The 19,992-nt window shown below is 36.7% G+C and overlaps 1 protein-coding gene across 21 annotated transcripts in view; it reads left to right on the forward strand.

Annotated features, from left to right (window-relative positions):
- The window catches only part of LOC127839330 (A disintegrin and metalloproteinase with thrombospondin motifs adt-1-like), a 288,676-nt gene that overhangs the window by 134,917 nt on the left and 133,767 nt on the right, over nt 1-19,992 (forward strand). The window lies entirely within an intron of this gene.

Raw genomic sequence — 19,992 nt, forward strand, 5'->3', positions numbered from 1 at the left:
TAAAAACGGGGAAGAGGAATAACATCCACAAGTTAATCCGGGATTTAAATTCCCTGCCCATGATAGCCGATTATAATTAATATACACATTCTTCTGAACAAGAACAAAACACAAACAAAACTGTTACAAAGAAAATCTAACGGTCCTCTAAATGAGCATTGTTCTGAGAAAACTGGGCTTAATGCATCTGCGTAAAGTGTCGTCCCAGATCTTAGCCTGTGCGGTCCGCACAGGCTTATCAGGGATGACACTTTCCGCTTTTATGACATTTTTCGTTTAAATGAAGTCTATTCATAGCAAAAATCCAATTCAGACGGAAAGTGTCATCCCTGATTAGCCTGTGCGGACTGCACAGGCTAATCTGAGACGACACTTTCCGCACATGCATTATGCCCAGTTTTCTCAGAATGCGACTCAAATACACTTCCTTCATCATAATGGGACACATCTACTATATTTTCAATGAAATTCAATTGATGTTTGCTTCAGCTTATCATCTAATATTGGACAATAAATCCATTTTTAATATTGCGCACACATGATTGTTGTTTGTATACTTTTAATGGGCAACAATTGTGCACCGCTTATAGCAAATATTTTTTATTCTGAGATAAAAAAAAAGAATTTTAAGCTTAATTCATATTAGCTTCGACATATTAAATATATTGGTAACATCGTAAATGTATTTAACCCACATGTTATATAATATAACAATATATAACAATATATAAACATATGGATCATGCAGAACTAAAAATATATTAAACTTGTTCTTCTGAGAAAAGTTACAATATATTGAAATTGTTGATTAAGAAAATAATAAATTTATAATTATTAAAGCACATTTTATTTCCATAACTTTAACACTCGATATTTTTTACAAAGAAAACACAGAGAAAAAAAAACTTTCTTGGCTTTAATGTAATACGTTCAATCTCTAGAGTTGCTTCAGGTACTATGCCATCCCAGTTTCATAGAGCGTTATTACTCCTGACGTCTCGTAGAGGTATTTTTTTTACCCCCTACAGTGGGGTTTCGAGAAATACCGACTGCCCATTGTCTAGTAGATAACGAGCCAACCTCTCTTTGGTTTGCTCCCTTGCCTTCCTCTTCATATTGTCCGATTTCAGCGGAGTGCGTGCGGTATCAAATAGTTGATATATTAGTTCCAGTAAAAAAACTCTCTCTGTATCGTTGCTTTAACTGTTGGAGTTCTCGTCACAGGTTCTCAATGCATGTTTGCCGTTTTATGGGTCTCGGTTGTTCCTTGCATGCCTTTACGTCCACTTGTCCTAAACGTTCCTTTGCCACCTAGTAGATTATGGTGATGAAGGTTTGAAGCTTCCGGTCCGCCTGTCCTTGCATGGATGCTTCTAGGATAGGTTCCAGGTTCTCGTCGAGCAGTTTCGAAAGTTTCTTGTCGGATGCCATGGGCAATTTGATTATTGGTTTCTTGTGTCTAGTAGCTGAGTCTGGGCCTGTTCTATCCAGGTTAGCTTCTTGTCGTGTTTTCTGACTGCGGTCGAGCTCAAGTTGCTCCATAAGGGAGTCTTATTCATCCACCTTTGGTTCCCGAAAGACATCGTGCGTTGTCTCAAAGTTCCTCGGTACTGAGGGTCGACTCCTGACTGGGGTACTCCTGCGTTTAACAAGTCATCCCGCCTATTGGAAGACTCTGGATATATCTTTCTTTATCGGAGTCTGTAGCTGGGTGGTGGGTGTCCTCACAAGAAGACTGCACTTTGAGCTGCTGACAATATTGCCCCGGTGTTTGTCTGTTTCCAATGGTCAGAAATAGCATCAGAAAGGGGTAATTTATAGGACATTCTACTAATCTACTACCGTGGGAATACAAAAAGTCCAAACCTTCTCATAATGCGTTAAATCTCAGTAGTAAGCTTTCCTTTAATATGAATGTTTCACTGTTTTGTTGTAAATTAAAAAATCTCAGAAACACAACTACAACAAAAAACAACAAAGAAACAGCCGCAATATGTTTCAACATATACATGTTATGTTTAACAGGCGCCACTGAAACTGAATCATCATCATCGTCATAATAATCATCATCATCATTCCCTTAACCGGTTTGGCCGTTGGGGGATAAAACAAATGACTACACGGAGATCTTCCGCAAGTCAGGTTTGTTGTGGGCTGCTGTAAGAAGCTCATCCATTGGAAAGGATATTCACTTTTTCACCTTGTTTATCTAGCTTTGCTTCTTACGGCCTCCATGACGACTTCCCTCAAGCGTGCCCTGGATCACAGTCTTGCACAGAGAGTCGAGTCGTGTGACGTGTAAAGCCAAACCAGCAATCATCGTTTGACAGTCGCCAGGAGGGGCTCTTGTGGTCTAAAAAGTGTTACAGTCAGGCCTAGGACAAATTCGTTGGTCTAGTGCTTCATTTAGCAGATTCAGAGCAGTTTTCGGAGACACTTTTGTCCAAAGATTAGTATCTGCGCCCTGTGTCCGCAAAAAGCGTCCAGGTCTCGCAGCCGTACAGTGGGAATGAGACTTCGAGGGACTTGTTGAGCTTGAATTTAGTCGGGGAGCTGATAGAGCTGCTTTTCCACAACCTACTCAGTCTGGCAATTGCTGCGGCACTCAGTGGTACTTGTCCCATCCTTGGGCAGGGTGGCTTCCAACTAATTGAATTCAGTTACTTATTTAAGCTACTCGCCGTTCATGGCGATGTCTGCACTGGTGTTGCTCCTGCTGTTCATCATGATTTTAACTTCTCCGTGCTGAGGTAAATCGTGTATGCTCACCCTCTTTCTGCTGGAGCCATCTGTGAGGTCAATGTCAATAACGAGTTGGAGATATATCTGCCATCGAAGATGATCTAGTAAGGGTCTTGGATGGTTTACTTCATTGCTTTTCTTAAGGAGAGGATTACCATTTTTATTCACATATTCTTATAATATTGCTATACATAAACACAGTAAGACGTGAATTGAATAATAATTGATAAATATCGAATTATTTGTTCATATCTGGTACTCAGAAACCCGTGCTCGTGACATGATTGCAATAATACAATGTATAAACAATATACAGCTTATATAATGTGGCTAATTTTGTTGTTTGTGAGAGTAATGTACAATGAAGAAGATAACTACTGTTTGATGTGCCTCAGAAGTATAAGTACCCAATTTCTTAGCAGAGTTGTCGTTCGCTGCTTGTTGCTTTTGCATTGACCAGAATGACTTAGTGCTGTGTTACATTCAAGAAAGACACCTGCTTGTTTTGAAAGTAATTTAATTGGAAAATCTGTTTACATGTGACCCCGTTATTTGTAGTGCTAAACTTGTTTGTCAACAGAAAGTTGTTGCAATTTAATAATGTTGGAGAGTAACTCTGAGGAAATACGATGACATTCCATGTAAGAAGAAACAAGTCATTAGCTCTCTTCAGTGTTGGCTTTATTGTTTTGTTAATTGTGTATCGTGAAGTGAAAAGGGAATATGTCATATCCAACCTTGGTAAGAAAACACGTTTTTTAAGCAATTAACCATCTTCGAATTGCGCACACACATGACAGTATGATTATAATTGTGTGATAGCAAAATAGAGGTCTCCAAGTTATTTAAAGGGACTTCAAAGTTCATAAGTTTTTGACATGTTTTGAATTTTGTCATATACTCATTAAATGCTTTAAATTGATCAATGACAATGTATACATTAAAACTAAAGAGCTCTAGTGTAAAATAAAAATTAAATAAAAGAACCTAAAAGAAAACAGTAAACCGTAATGGGACTCAAACCACTAAGCATTGGACTTTGGAGTACAGCGATTTTTTTGCCCAACACGGAACAGTACCGGTATACTGCAACACGGTTGACTCACGGTACTTCAGGAATATTCACTTGCATCTAGAAACCATCTTCATATATCAGATAAACTATTAAAAGGACAATTATATTTAACTTAACTTTATTGGACAATTGCCTTTTTGTGACGAAAATCCTCCAAAATAAACTGCCGTAGACAAATCCAACACCACTGTCCGCCATTGTTGTTATTTTTTTCGCCCAGTAGATTCGCGGTAAAAAGGTTAAACAGCATCAATATTAAATTTTACATGAATACTCAAAGATCTGACACATCATTTGAAATAACAATCAATAATGTATAAAACAATTTAAATATATGGAATTTAAGACATCAAATAAAATAAATAGCACAATTAGTTTCAAGCACTGTAGTATTTCTTCGTTACTACAATTAACTGAACTATAAAAATTCAAATATTGTTAAAGTCCGAGTTTAACAACATTTAATTACCAAAAATCGATTCAAACCTGTAGCGAGAGATATTTTCTGTCAAATTGGACAAGCAGGTCACGCAGGTTTGTTTATAAACACAATCTAGAGGGCGCTAATAAAATACCGCGAGTCAACCGAACCCGCGAGTCAACCGGGTTTGAATATACTAGTTGCAATAATTTTACTCTCAGCTTTATAAATCAGAGCCGTAACAGCAACAATTATCAAAGGGTATGGGAATTCATTTATATGGTCTATCCCTTACTCTCATAGTATCGGTCCTCCTCATAGTGTTGTGCCTAAGCCTTTAACGAAAAACCTTCAAGAAGTGCTGGAAAGTATCGGTAAATGATTATGGTTTTTCAATTTTTAGAAGTTGCAATTTATTTGATGGTCATCCATAACTATTACAACGATCATTCTCATGACTTCCAGTGTTCGTTGGAAAGTAGGTCATGTTTATTCCAGGGTGATGCTATTATTAGCTCATCAATTAAAAAAAATAAATTATGAGCTATTGTCATCACCTACGCGTCGGTGTCTGGTTAAGTTTTGTGTTTAGGTTCACTTTTCTCAGAAATTATCAATGCTATTGCTTTCAAACTTGGTACACTTACTTACTACCATGAGAGGACTGGGCAGGCAAAGTTACATAACTCCGGCATGCATTTTGACAGAATTATGTTCCCTTTTTATACTTAGAAAATTGCAAATTTGGTTAAGTTTTTTGTTTAGGTCCATTTTATTCTTAAAGTATCAATGCTATTGCTTTCATACTTGCAACACTTACTAACTATCATAAGGGGACTGTACAGGCAAAGTTATGTAACTCTGACTGGAATTTTGACAGAATTATTGCCCCTTTATGTTTAGAAATTGAAAATTTGATTTAAGTTTTGTGTTTTGTCCACTTTACTCCTAAAGTATCATAGATATTGCTTTCATACTTGGAACACTCGCAAACTATCATAAGGGAACAGTACAGGACAAGTTGCATAACTCTGGTACAGGTTGTCATTTTGACGGAATTATGGCCCTTTGTTGACTTAGTAACTTTAAATATATGGTTAAATTTTGTGTTTAGATCCACTTTACTTCTAAAGTATCAAGGCTATTGCTTTCAAACTTCAAATACCTTCATCCTATCATGAGGGTACTGTACCGGGCAAGTTGAATTTTACCTTGACCTTTGAATGACCTTGACTTTCAAGGTCAAATTATTAAATTTTGCTAAAATTGCCATAACTTCTTTATTATGCCCCCCCCTTCGAAGAAGACGGGGTATATTGCTTTGCTCATATTGGTCTGTCTGTCGGTTGGTCTGTCGGTCCGTCCACCAGGTGGTTGTCAGACGATAACTCAAGAACCCTTGGGCCTAGGATCATGAAATTTGATAGGTACATTGATCATGACTTGCAGATGACCCCTATTGATTTTGAGGTCACGAGGTCAAAGGTCAAGGTCATGGTGACCAGAAATAGTAAAATGGTTTTTGTATGATAACTCAAGAACGCATACGCCAAGGATCATGAAACTTCATGGGTAGATTGATCTTGACTTGCAGATGACCCCTATTGATTTTGAGGTCACTAGGTCAAAGGTCAAGGTCACGGTGACCCGAAATAGTAAAATGGTTTCCGGATGATAACTCAAGAACGCATACGCCTAGGATCATGAAACTTCATGGGTAGATTGATCATGACTCGCAGATGACCCCTATTGATTTTGAGGTCACTAGGTCAAAGGTCAAGGTCACGGTGACCCAAAATAGTAAAATGGTTTTCGGATGATAACTCAAGAACGCATACGCCTAGGATCATGAAACTTCATAGGTAGATTGATCATGACTTGCAGATGACCCCTATTGATTTTGAGGTCACAAGGTCAAAGGTCAAGGTCACGGTGACCCGAAATAGTAAAATGATTTTCAGAGGATAACTCAAGAACGCTTTTGCCTAGGATCATGACACTTCATAGGTACATTAATTGTGACCCGCAGATGACCCCTATTGATTTTCAGGTCACTAGGTCAAAGGTCAAGGTCACAGTGACCAAAATTGTATTCACACAATGGCTGCCACTACAACGGACAGCCCATATGGGGGCATGCATGTTTTACAAACAGCCCTTGTTTATGAATAGATTTGATTGATACTTTGACATAACAACTCTTACCTGACATACCACAATAGACTCCACCCAAACCATCCCCCACGCCACCCCCTAGAATCTAATAAATGACTACACCCTCACACTATACCCCCCCCCCCCCCCCCCCCCCCCGCCCCCCCCCCCCCCCCATTTTTTTGGAAACGTTAAAAAAAAAATAAAAAATTATTATTTTATGTTTGAAATACCGTCCATCCCACCCAAGAACCCCCCCCCCCCCTCCCCAATTTTTTTTTCATTTTTTTTTTAAAGATCATCTAATAAATGACTACACCCTCACACTATACCCCCCCCCCCCCCCCACCGCCCCCCATGGTTAAAAAAACAAAAATATTTTTTTTTATTACATTTTGTTTGAAATACCGTCCAACCATCCCACTTAAGAATACCCCCCCACCACCATTTTTTTTTTGCATTTTTGTTCCCTATTTTTGGAATATAATGTAATACATGACCACACCCACACTATACACCCCTCTCCACCCCACCCCTCCCTCCTTTGTGATTGAAGTATTGAGATAGGTCCCTTCACCTTCAAAAGAAAAATAGATGAACGGTCTGCACCTGCAAGGCGGTGCTCTTGTTTTTAATTACGCAACACTCCATTATGTTAGTTTGTGTTGCTTTATCAAATGTTTTATATGCGGTTGCCGCTTATTTTTTAAATAAAATGAAAATATATTTTAAGAACAACATGAGCAAGAGTTTAGTTTTTCCATTAAGTTACTTTTTTTGAACAAGCACAAGTGCATAGTTACAAATCCTAGCAGCAAATCAGAAGGGTAGATACTGTGAGACATAGTTCTTGAATGCTCTGAGCTTTTATGAGTACATACATACAGCTCAGCGAGCCCGAGGGTCAATAGCTGGGAGTTGGATTATTGCAACTACATGTACTGTGAGACAATAATAATTATTGTACATGAAACAGATTACTACAGGTAGCTAAGTCTAGCTAGTATTTTGTCAAAACATTGCCGACTTAAATGCAGTTTTTGTTGTTATGTCTAAGAATACATGTTTAACTAAAGATTGATATATAACACATGCATGTTTTTGTATTAGATCACTTCCAAAATTCATATGAATATAATTATTAAGAGGACCGATACTACAGATAGACATGCTAGTACCGGTACATGTACCAGACTAATTCAGAAAAATAAGCGAGAAAAGCACTGCAAATGGGAAAATTTGCATAATGAATTTTTCAAATTGGGAAACTGGTGTATTTGATTGTTTGCTGACAAATATGTTAAAATTGATTATTTAGTGTTTTCAAATGGTCAATACTATACTAGTTTAGGTTCAAGCCATAGAGCTGCATAGGGAAATTAACTAAATATCGCATTTTAATTACCAAACAAAAAAAATAGTTTCTATTTTTGGAAACCTTCAATAGGGAAATTTTTCGAACTGCAATTTGGAAATTTTTAGTTTTTAACTGAATGTGAAAGTGCCGTTTTCAGGTTCTTTATAAAGAAAGAAAAATATCACTGAATTAAAACTTAAAGCTTAGACTCGGCCATCTGTGCTTCTATAAGGATCTAGATAGTTTATAGAAGCAATCCATGTATCGTCACATAATAAAACAATAATAGCAGAACTCTTAAAATTCTTTAATCAATATTCATGCAGTGCTCACGCTGCTGCCAGACATTATCAACAATGGCGATTATTTAATACAACTGGCTATTATTTCTTAAAATTGTAAAAAAAAAATCGCGATTATTTTATCCGCCTACATCAAAAAAAAATTTGCCTCTACAAGTTTTCCGGCGAATTCGAAACACAATCGGGCCATGAAGCAGGAAAATTGATAACGAGATTACCTGTGTACACACTCGCCCGGTGTATTGTCATACACGCGTCAATAACTTCTGCGACATCGTGGCCTAGAGCCTTTCTCTCAATCAGTGTCCGAAAGCAGTATTATATATTTCGGTAAAAACGTCTTTAATCTCCCAGTGCTTTACCAATTATCGGTAACTGTTAGATTTTCGTTAGTTTTTCGCCAATTATTATTTATTGAAAATCGCGGGGAATATTGTCGGCTGGTTTAGTTTTTCACGCCGTTTTTTTCTGCAATGAGATTACATTGAACATTTCTTGATTAAATAATTATTTAATCGCCATCAACTAATTATCCCCATCATTACCCCTATCTTTCCTCTGCTTCAACATTTCTTGATGTGTGATAATGATTTCAATTTTTAGCTCCACTGGCCAGAGGCCAGCGGGGCTTATGTCATGGTCCTGTGTCCGTCGTGCGTGCGTTAACTTTTCTTTAAAACATCTTCTCCTAAACTACTGGTCCAATTCTGATGAAATTTCTCAGGAATGTTCCTGGGGTGAACCTCTTTCAAATGTGGTCAAAATATGCCCCTGGGGTCAAATTTGACCCTGCCCCAGGGGTCACAAAATTGAAAATTTGCTTATATAAGGCCTATTTTGTGAAAACTTTCAAAATCTTCTCGTTAATAACCATTTGGCCTAGGGCTACCAAATTTGGTATGTAGTGACATCTAATAGTCATCTACCAAATTTTTTCAAATTTGACCCTGCCCAGAGGGTCACAAAATTGAACATAAATTATGCTTATATAAGGCCTATTTTGTGAAAACTTTCAAATCCTCTTGTCAATAACTGTTTGGCATAGGGCTACCAAATTTGGTATGTAGTGACATGTAATAGTTCTCTTCTTAGTTTGTTCAAATTATGCTCCTGGGGTCAAATTTGAAACTTCCCCGGGGGGGGGTCACAAAATTGAATATATGCTTATAAAGGGCTTCTTTTGTGAAAACTTTAAAATCTTCTTGTCCATAACCATTGGTTCTAGGGCTACCAAATTTGGTATGTAGTGACATCTTATAGTCCTCTACCAAGTTTGTTCAAATTATGCCCCTGGGGTAAAAATTTGACCCTGCCCTGGGGGTCACAAAGTTGAACATACGCTTATATAAGGCCTATTTTGTGAAAACTTCAAAAATCTTTCTGTCCATAACCATTGGGCCTAGGGCTACCAAATTTGGTATGTAGTGACATCTAATAAACCTCTACCAAATTTGTTCAAACTTTCAACTTTGACCCTGCCCTGGGGGGTCACAAAATTGAATAGACGCTTATAAAGCGCCTATTTTGTGAAATCTTTAAAAATCTTCTTGTTGAAAACCATTCAGACTATGGGTACCAAATTTGGTATGCAGTAACATCTAATAGTCCTCTACCAAGTTTGTTCAAATTATGCCCTTTGGGTCAAATTTGACCCTGACCCCCGGGTCACAAAATTGAACATTATATACGCTTATATCTTCCTTATTTTGTGAAAACTTTTAAAATATTCTTGTCCTTAACTCTAGGACCTAGGGCTACCATATTTTGTATGTACATGTAGTGATATAGTAGTCCTCTACAAAGTTTGCTCAAATTATGCCCCTGGGATTAAATTTGACCAAGCCCAGTGGGGCACAAAAGTGTACATGTGCTTAAATAGGGCCTATATTTAAGTTTGTGCACATGCAGAGAATATTTGTTTCAGCCTTTTTTCAGCTGTGGAGGGATACATGGAGCGATAAGGGCCATCATGGCCCTCTTTTTTTGTTATTATTTTGTTAACGTTGCTCAAATGATTCCATAATTGCTTTAAAGTCAGCGGGCGCTAATTGTCATCTGCTTTAATGTTATTTTTCTATAATTAATGTGTTTTTGTTGCTCAAAATACTAATTAACATTAAAAACATTTTGACACTTCTCAAAGGTAAGTAGTATAAAAACTTGAGTTTTGCAATGTTGCAATTATTCACATTTTTGCTACTTTCTGAAAACCGTACCATTCTATGTTGCAAATGTCCGCCATCTCGCAATTTTACATGATGTATCTATGAGTAAAGTGAAGCACTGCAATATCACATTTTGAAACAATATTTCAACCTTAATTGATTGCGTATTCACAAGGTTATGGGTTTTTATTTTCTGCAGTCAAACGATATGCATATTTTATTATGCCCCCCTTCGAAGAAGAGGGGGTATATTGCTTAGCTCATGTCTGTCGGTCCGTCCACCAGGGGGTTGTCAGACGATAACTCAAGAACGCTTGGGCCTAGGATCATGAAACTTCATAGGTTCATTGATCATGACTCGCAGATGATCCCTATTGATTTTGAGGTCACTAGGTCAAAGGTCAAGGTCACGGTGACCAAAAATAGTAAAATGGTTTCCTGATGATAGCTCAAGAACGCTTAGGCCTAGGATCATGAAACTTGATAGGTAGATTGATCATGACTCGCAGATGACCACTATAGATTTTCAGGTCACTAGGTCAAAGGTCAAGGTTACAGTGACCCGAAATAGTAAAATGGTTTCCGGATGATAACTCAAGAACGCTTAGGCCTAGGATCATGAAACTTGATAGGTAGATTGATCAGGACTCGCAGATGACCCCTATTGATTTTGAGGTCACTAGGTCAAAGGTCAAGGTCACAGTGAACCGAAATAGTAAAATGCTTTCCGGATAATTACTCAAGAACGCTTAGGCCTAGGATCATGAAACGTGATAGGTAGATTGATCATGACTCCCAGATGACCCCTATTGATTTTCAGGTCACTAGGTCAAAGGTCAAGGTCACGGTGACCCGAAATAGTAAAATGGTTTCCGGATGATAACTCAAGAACGCTTATTCCTAGGATCATGAAACTTGATAGGTAGAATGATCATGACTCGCAGATGACCCCTATTGATTATCAGGTCACTAGGTCAAAGGTCAAGGTCACGGTGACCCGAAATAGTAAAATGGTGTCCGGATGATAACTCAAGAATGCTTATGGCTAGGATCATGAAACTTCATAGGTACATTGATCATGACTGGCAGATGACCCCTATTGATTTTCAGGTCACTAGGTCAAAGGTCGAGGTCACAGTGACAAAAAAACATATTCACACAATGGCTCTCACTACAACGGAGAGCCCATATGGGGGGTATGCATGTTTTACAAACAGCCCTTGTTTTATGTGCAAAAGAGGTATCTCAACATGATTTCGGACAGTCGTTTTCGGATACGGTACGGTTTGTCGATTTTAATTTACTTTCTTTATAACATTTTTATAGAATGACAAATACATATGTGGTGTTACGGATGGTCTGATTGACAATATTTCGTATTGTACTAACCAGAACTTGCACCTAGACCGACTTTAAAAAATGAACAATTTGAAGGGGCAGTTTTCTTATTTTATTGATAGTACTTTAATAAAAGTATTTATCTTTTTGTTTTAAAGTATATATGTATGTAACTTTAGCTGATGTCTGGTTTGTTAAGTCACACACACAACTGAGATTGTATTCTTTATTGTAAAGCCATGATAATATTTTATAAGAAAATGACACTGATATTATGCTTGTTTTTAAGTATTTTATCATTGTTTTATCAAATGTATATCTATTGGATTTAAGTTATAAAATATTATATTATAACTTAAATCCAATAGATATACATTTGATAAAACAATGATAAAATAAGATTCATTGTTTTTTATGCCCCCTTTCGAAAAAAAGGGGGCATAGAGTAATCAGACTGTCCGTCTGTCTGTCTGTCTGTCTGTCTGTCCGTCTTTCCGTCACACTTTGCGTTTAGGTTTCGAAAAATGCTCATAACTTCTATGTCCCTTGAGATATAACCTTCAAATTTGGTATGCATGTGTATATAGACAAGGCCTTTCCATACGCACACAAATGTTTACCCCTGTGACCTTGACCGTTTAGGTTTCGAAATCTGCGTTTAGGTTTCAAAAAAATCTCATAACTGCTATGTCCCTTGAGATATAACCTTCATGTTTGGCATGCATGTGTATATGGACAAGGCCTTTCCATAAGCACAAAATGTTTTTTTCCCTGTGACCTTGACCTTGAACTTAGGGTCTGCGTTTAGGTTTCAAAATCTGCGTTTAGGTTTCAAAAAATTCTCATAACTTCTATGTCCCTTGAGATATAACCTTTATATTTGGTATGCATGTGTATATGGACAAGCCCTTTCCATACGCACACATTTTTTTACCCCTGTTACCTTGACCTTGAACTTAGGGTCCGCGTTTAGGTTTCAAAATCTGCGTTTAGGTTTTGAAAAATGCTCATAACTTCTATGTCCATTGAGATATACAGTCAATCTTGTATTAAGAGACCACTCAAGGGAGTAATCAAAAGTGGTCTCTTAATAAAATGGTCTTTAAATAAAAAAGGCCATTCTGGAAGAATGCTTACCCTCAATTTTAATCTATATGAAGGATAGTCTCTTTTGTCAACAATGATTTTAACTTTTATAATAAAATGAATATAAACACAATACATAAACAATATTTTACTTATAATGTGTTTTATTTTTCACTCATTATAAATTATCATTTATTATAAATGAATTGTGTACACATATTTATTTGCAAAAACAACATAAAAAAAGGAAATATTTTTCGCGTTTTTTTTCACCTGACACATTATTTTCCACGTCTTCAAGCACCTCGGCTTTACGCTTAAGAATGTTCTGAATTTGAGTTTTACCGACTCCAAACTCATCTGCGATTTTACGTCCAAAACCAGAATTTTCTCGTTCAACGTTAACACTTTTCGTTTTGACATTTTAATTTCTGCATGTACGCTTAAGGAAATCTGACTCGATTATGATACATAATGAGCTGAAAAAATTAAAACACGTCAATTGAAAACAAACAAACAGACCTGATTGGAAAAGTTATTAAGTAAATAACAATGTGATTGGCTAACAAATATCTACTAATTAGCATAATTACAAATTGGTAATGTACGGATTTCGACAGATGTTGCCGATTAATAGTTTATTTTCTGCACTTTTCAGGAAATGTTTGTCGTGTACAGTGCATTGTTTCTGCACCTGTTATCTATACTCGAGAAAAATCATCGTTGTCTCTTAACGTTCCACATAGTAAACTATTTAAGCTGTAGACTGTGCGTAATACGGTCCTCTATTATTCAACTCAATAAATTGATAGGCAGTCTTCATCAATACCGGTCAGAACCGGTCAACAAGACAAAGCATAATCAATGGTTAGTGTGAAAACAAGCAGAGGTGTAACAGTACATCTTATCGGCTTAGATAAACAATTAACACGGATTTATCCCTGAAAGATCAATAGATTAACCACTTTTACCTCCTAGTGGTCGCTTAATTCAAGATTCGGACATCAAAATACACAAAAATCAGCGGTCGCTGGTCGCATAAGACAAAAGTCGCTTAATACAATATCATTATATAGCGAAAAAGCTCCATGGGATTTCAAAATGGTCGCATGAGACAAAGGTAGCTTAATACAAGTGATCGCATCCACAAGATTGACTGTAACCTTCATATTTGGTATGCATGTGTATATGGACAAGGTCTTTCCATACGCACCAAAAAATCTACCCCTGTGACCTTGACCTTGAGGGTCCGCGTTTAGGTTTCAAAATCTGCGTTTAGGTTTCAAAAAATGCTCATAACTTCTATGTCCCTTGAGATATAATCTTCATATTTGGTATGCATGTGTATATGGACAAGGTCTTTCCATACGCACACAAATTTTTACCCCTGTGACCTTGAACTTAGGGTCTGCGTTTAGGTTTCGAAATCTGCGTTTAGGTTTCGAAAAAAGCTCATAACTTCTATCAAGCGTTTATAGGGGGCATAAGTCATCCTATGGTGACAGCTCTTGTCCGTTTTTTATTTTTGAAAGATCGTCTAATAAATTATTGAATATAAACAATTTCCCCATGATGGCTTACGTTATACTGTCAAGCACTCGAATAGTCAAGCGCGCTGTCCTCTGACAGCTCTTGTTTATGCTTCCGGTAGGGTGGCATATAGCAGTCGATCTGTCCTTCTGTATGTTCGGCATTCCGTTTTCTGTGTTTTTCAGACATTAACTGATTTTTGGTACGCAAGTCTATCTACATGACTTACAGACGAAGTGAGATTTTCATTCCAATCCAAACTCATCTGCGATTTTACGTCCAAAACCAGAATTTTCTCGTTCAACGTTAACACTTTTCGGTCTCTTAACGTTCCACATAGTAAACTTTTTAAGCTGTAGACTGTGCGTAATACCTTCCTCTATTATTCAACTCAATAAATTGATACGCAGTCTACAACAATACCGGTCAGAACAGGTCAACAAGACAAAGCATAATTATAATGGTTGGTGTGAAAATAAAGCAGAGGTGTAACAGTACATCTTATCGCTTAGATAAACAATTAACACGGATTTGTCCCTGAAAGATCAATAGATTAACCACTTTTACCTCCCAGTGGTCGCTTAATTCAAGATTCGGACATCAAAATACACAAAAATCAGCGGTCGCTGGTCGGGTAAGACAAAAGTCGCTTAATACAATATCATTATATAGCGAAAAAGCTCCGTGGGATTTCAAAATGGTCGCATAAGACAAAGGTCGCTTAATACAAGTGGTCGCATCCACAAGATTGACTGTATATTTAATGCATCTTAATTGAGTGGACAATTACAAAATAATTGTAATCTATATATTTCAAAGAAAATAAGGACAAATACAATGCTATGCTGGTTCCTGTCAAATCACTGCGCGAAGAGATATATGCAATATATTGTCCCACAAAAAATGTGAAAACAAGCATTTAATATCTCGTTAAATCAATGTTACCAGGCTACGTGTAGCGTTAAAATTTTGGATATTGCTTTAAGGAATGAACACTGATTTGTTTATGGGTTAACTTTATTTTACGAAGTGTTTGTTAATTATGAGTGTTTATGGATCTTAAATTTTTCATAAAAATATTTTAATTTGCTCTCTTTCTTTATTCTTCAGAGTCCAGACTTGCTGCCCTTGAACCCAGGAGGCCAGGGAGATATGTCCTTGAAATGATGGACAAACAGGTACATACAAATAGTAATTACAATCCATGATAATATGAAATGGAGCCAGTGTTTTTAACCAGGTTTTCCAAAGGAAAAAACTGGTTATTCGATTGGCGATGTCGGCGGGCGGGCTGGCGGGCGGAACAAGCTTGTACGGGCCATAACTTTGTCGTTCATTGTCAGATTTTAAAATCATTCGGCACATTTGTTCACCATCATTAGATGGTGTGTCGCATGAAAGAATTACGTCGATATCTCCAATTTGAGTTTGAAGGTCAAAAATGGCCATAAATGAGCTTGTCGGGGCCATTACTTTGTGATTCATTGTGAGATTTTAAAATCATTTGGCACATTTGTTCACCATCATTAGACGGTGTGTCGTGCGAAAGAATCACATCAATATCTCCAAGGTCAAGGTCACAATTTGAGTTTGAAGGTCAAAAATGGCCATAAATGAGCTTGTCTGGGCCTTATCATGTCATTCATATTGACATTTTAAAATCATTTGGCAGATTTGTTCACCATTATTGGACAGTGTGTCGTGCAAAAGAATTACGTCAATACTCCAAGGTCAAGGTCGCCACAACTAAAAATAGATTGATTTTGAAACAACTATGTAACTATGAACAATCAGTAACAATGCACATTTTGATTTTGAGTTGTCTCTGTTTATCAGACTTTTTTATGCTCCCGGTAGGGTGGCATATAGCAGTTGAACTGTCCGTCAGTGTGTCATTATGTCAGTATGTGTGTATGTCTGTATGTTAGTCTGTCCGTTCGTCCGAAAACATTAATGGCCATAACTTTTTCAATATTGAAGATAGCAACTTGATATTTGGCATGCACGTGCATCTCACAGAGCTGCACATTGTGAATGGTGATAGGTGAAGGTCAAGGTCATCCTTCAAGGTCAAATGTCTTATATATGGCGTCTGTCCGTCAGTCCAAAAACTTTTAACATTGGCCATAACTTTTGCACAATTGCAGATAGCAACTTGATATTTGGCATTCATCTGTATCTCATGGAGCTGAACATTTTGAGTGTTGAAAGGTGAAGGTCAAGGTCATCCTTCAAGGTCAAATGTCAAATATATGGCGTCTGTCCGTCCAAAAACTTTAACATTGGCCATAACTTTTTAAATATTGAAGAAAGCAACTTGATATTTGGCATGCATGTGCATCTCACGGAGCTGCACATTTTGAGTGGTGAAAGGTGAAGGAGAAGGTCATCCTTCAAGGTCAAATGTCCAATAAATGGCGTCTGTCCGTCCATCCAAAAACTTTAACATTGGCCATAACTTTTGCACTATTGAAGATAGCAACTTGATATTTGGCATGCATGTGTATCTCATGGAGCTGAACATTTTGACTGGTGAAAGGTGAAGGTCAAGGTCATCCTTCAAGGTCAAATGTCAAATATATGGGTCTGTCCGTCCAAAACTTTAACATTGGCCATAACTTTTTCAATATTGAACAACTTGATATTTGGCATGCATGTGGATCTCATGACACTGCACATTTTGAATGGTGGAAGTTCAAGGTCAAGGTCATCCTTCAAGGTAAAAAAAAATAATATAAAAATTTCAAAGCGGCGTTATCATGAAGCTGCACATTTTGATTGGTGGAAGTTCAAGGTCAAGGTAATCCTTCAAGGTCAAAGGTAAAAAAAATCAAAGCGGCACAATAGGGGGCATTGTGTTTCTGACGAACACATCTCTTGTTTCTAATTGAAATCAAGGTCAATTTAACACAAGGGGGTTAACAATACACATTTTGAATTGTCTCCCTTTATCAAACTTTTTATGTCCCCCACTATAGTAGTGGGGGCCATATTGTTTTTGCCCTGTCTGTTGGTTGGTCTATTGGTTGGTTGGTTGGTTGGTCTGTTGGTTGGTTTGCGCCAACTTTAACATTTGCAATAACTTTTGCAATATTGAAGATAGCAACTTGATATTTGGCATGCATATGTACTTATGGAGCTGCACATTTTGAGTGGTGAACGGTCAAGGTCATCCTTCAAGGTCAAAGGTCAAATATATGGGTCAAAATCGCTCATTTAATGTACACTTTTGCAGAATTTCAATATTCAAGATAGCAACTTGATATTTGGCATGCATGTGTATCTCATGGAGCTGCACATTTTGAGTGGTGAAAGGTCAAGGTCATCTTTCAAGGTCAGAGGTCAAAATTATGTGGACAAAATCGCTCATTTTATGAGTACTTTTTCAATATTGAAGATAGCAACTTGATATTTGGCATGCATGTGTTTCTCATGGAGCTGCACATTTTGAGTGGTGAAAGGTCAAGGTCATCCTTCAAGGTCAGAGGTCAAATATATGTGGCCCAAATCCCTTATTTTATTAATACTTTTGCAATATTGAAGATAGCAACTTGATATTTGGCATGCATGTGTATCTCATGGAGCTGCACATTTTGAGTGGTGAAAAGTCAAGGTCATCCTTCAAGGTCAAATATATGGGTCAAAATTGCTCATGTAATGTCACTTCTGCAATATTGAAGCTAGCAATTTTATATTTGAAATGCATGCAGGGGTTTTTATCTGATTTTGGGGAAAGGGCCTGGCCTTTTTTGAGGGGAAATAAATCGTGCGAAACGTCGAATTTTGGGGAAAAAATTGTTCGAAAAGCTGGATTTTGGGGAAAATAAGCAAAGTCTAAAATAATCAATTTAACATATTTTACTGTTTTTAAAACAAATTCAAGGCAAAGATAATTTAATTATGCAAGATTTTTCTAGTTTCTACAGTGGATCAGGTTATCTTATATATTTGAAGGTAAAAAAAAAAAAAAAAAAAAAAAAATTTTTTTTTTTTTTTTAGGGGAAAATGAAATCTTGGGGAAAATTTACCAGCTGAGGGGAAAAAAAAATCCGAGGGGAAAGGGCGGATTTTCGGCGGGTCCCAAAGAAGGAAAAAAAAACCTGGCATGTGTATCTCATGGAGCTGCACATTTTGAGTGGTGAAGGGTCAAGGTCATCCTTCAAGGTAAAACGTCATATAGGGGGACATTGTGTTTCACAAACACATCTTGTTTTCAACTGAAAACCTGGTTTTGTGACAATTTTGTCCCTTGTTTTTTTCATAATTTATGGAATAGGGCCGGGTCCCTTTGGATCATTGGGAAAATGTTGCGTTTTTTTTACTCAAATTGGGAACTTAGTGTTGAACTGTTGATGTTGGTTTGCTAAAAAATGCTTCTAAATTGAGAATTTAGGTGTTTTCAATATTATAATAACTTTGTTAACAGCTGGATGGGAGATGAACAAAATGTTAAGATCTAAAAAATTGTTTTGTTTTTCAAACCTTCAATTGAAAGCTTTAGGTCCCATATGGAAAAATATATCCTTGTTTTAATTGGGAATGGGGCCCAATACTGGACCCAATTTCGTACGAAAGAAAACACTGGGAGCTATAATCAGATACTAGTGGTTTCATTACATTCATCAAAGACCTATAGAATACACAGGTTGGACACTGTCGTCTTCGCTATAGCGATATGTGATAATATCTAACGGCGGACGCGAGTCACGTGACATTGATTTGGAGTTGCCAGTGAACCAGTAGATTCTTCTCTGTTCCAGCTACTGTCGGCCATTTTGTTTTAAAGCAATCAATTCTGGGCAAAGTCAGTCGTCGCAAACAGACATATTGAATATTTTTTTTGTGTAAATGAAAATTAGTTTTTATTTTCTTTGTTGATAATGCTTCAGGTTTTGGTAGTTATTATTCTTATGTATTATTTATTTATAGGAATTTGCAAGAGAACAATGGATTTGTTCATTTTCGATAATTTTTTAAAAATTGAAAGGCCCAAACGATTTTTTGTTTAAACTTCTTCATTTCTCATCACAGATTGATTAAGTTAGATGGTTATGCTAGGCGAAATATTAATCTAGGTATGATTTAAATTATAAAAAGTAGACGAAAATAAGGCATTTTAAAGGATTTTGCCTTTGTACAATTTTATACTGTTATTTCATTCAATCATTTTCACACCTGTCGCCAAAGTGGTTTGTTTCTTTTTGAAAAACTTTTCTATTTCTCATCCCAAATCGTTGAAATATGATTTTTATGCTAGGAGAGATGTTAATCTAAGTATAAATAACAAAAACGTACAAGAAAATGTTCAATTTAAAGGATTTGGCCTTGTACACATGTACAATGTTGGTACAATTTTAAGCTCTTTTCCTCTGTTGTACACGATTGCTGTCAAACGTGTTTTTGTTCTTTATGATAAACTTTTTCATTTTCATCCCAAATAAATAGTCAGATTTTTATGCTTGGTGATATGTTTATCTAGGTTTGAATTTAAAAAAGCTGGAGGAAAATGTTCATTTTAAAGGATTTTGGCCTTGTTCAAAGTTGGTACAATTTTTAGCTCTTATACCCTATTGTACACACCTGTTGTCAAATGTGCTTTGGTTCATTGTGAAAACCTTTGTCATTTTTCATACAAACATAAAATCTTCTTCAGTTCGCTAATTGATCCGACAATTAACACGCACGTGAAATGTTTGTTTTTTTTCTTTTCGGGAAATCCTAGTCCATGACACTTAGAGCTTTTATTAATTACCAATAGAAAAAAAACTTGGTTACAAACACAACTTTAATAACCTATAACTTATGAATAAGATCTAAATAAA

This window comes from Dreissena polymorpha, chromosome 7 (genome assembly GCF_020536995.1).
Source record: "Dreissena polymorpha isolate Duluth1 chromosome 7, UMN_Dpol_1.0, whole genome shotgun sequence".
Lineage (NCBI taxonomy): Eukaryota > Metazoa > Mollusca > Bivalvia > Myida > Dreissenidae > Dreissena > Dreissena polymorpha.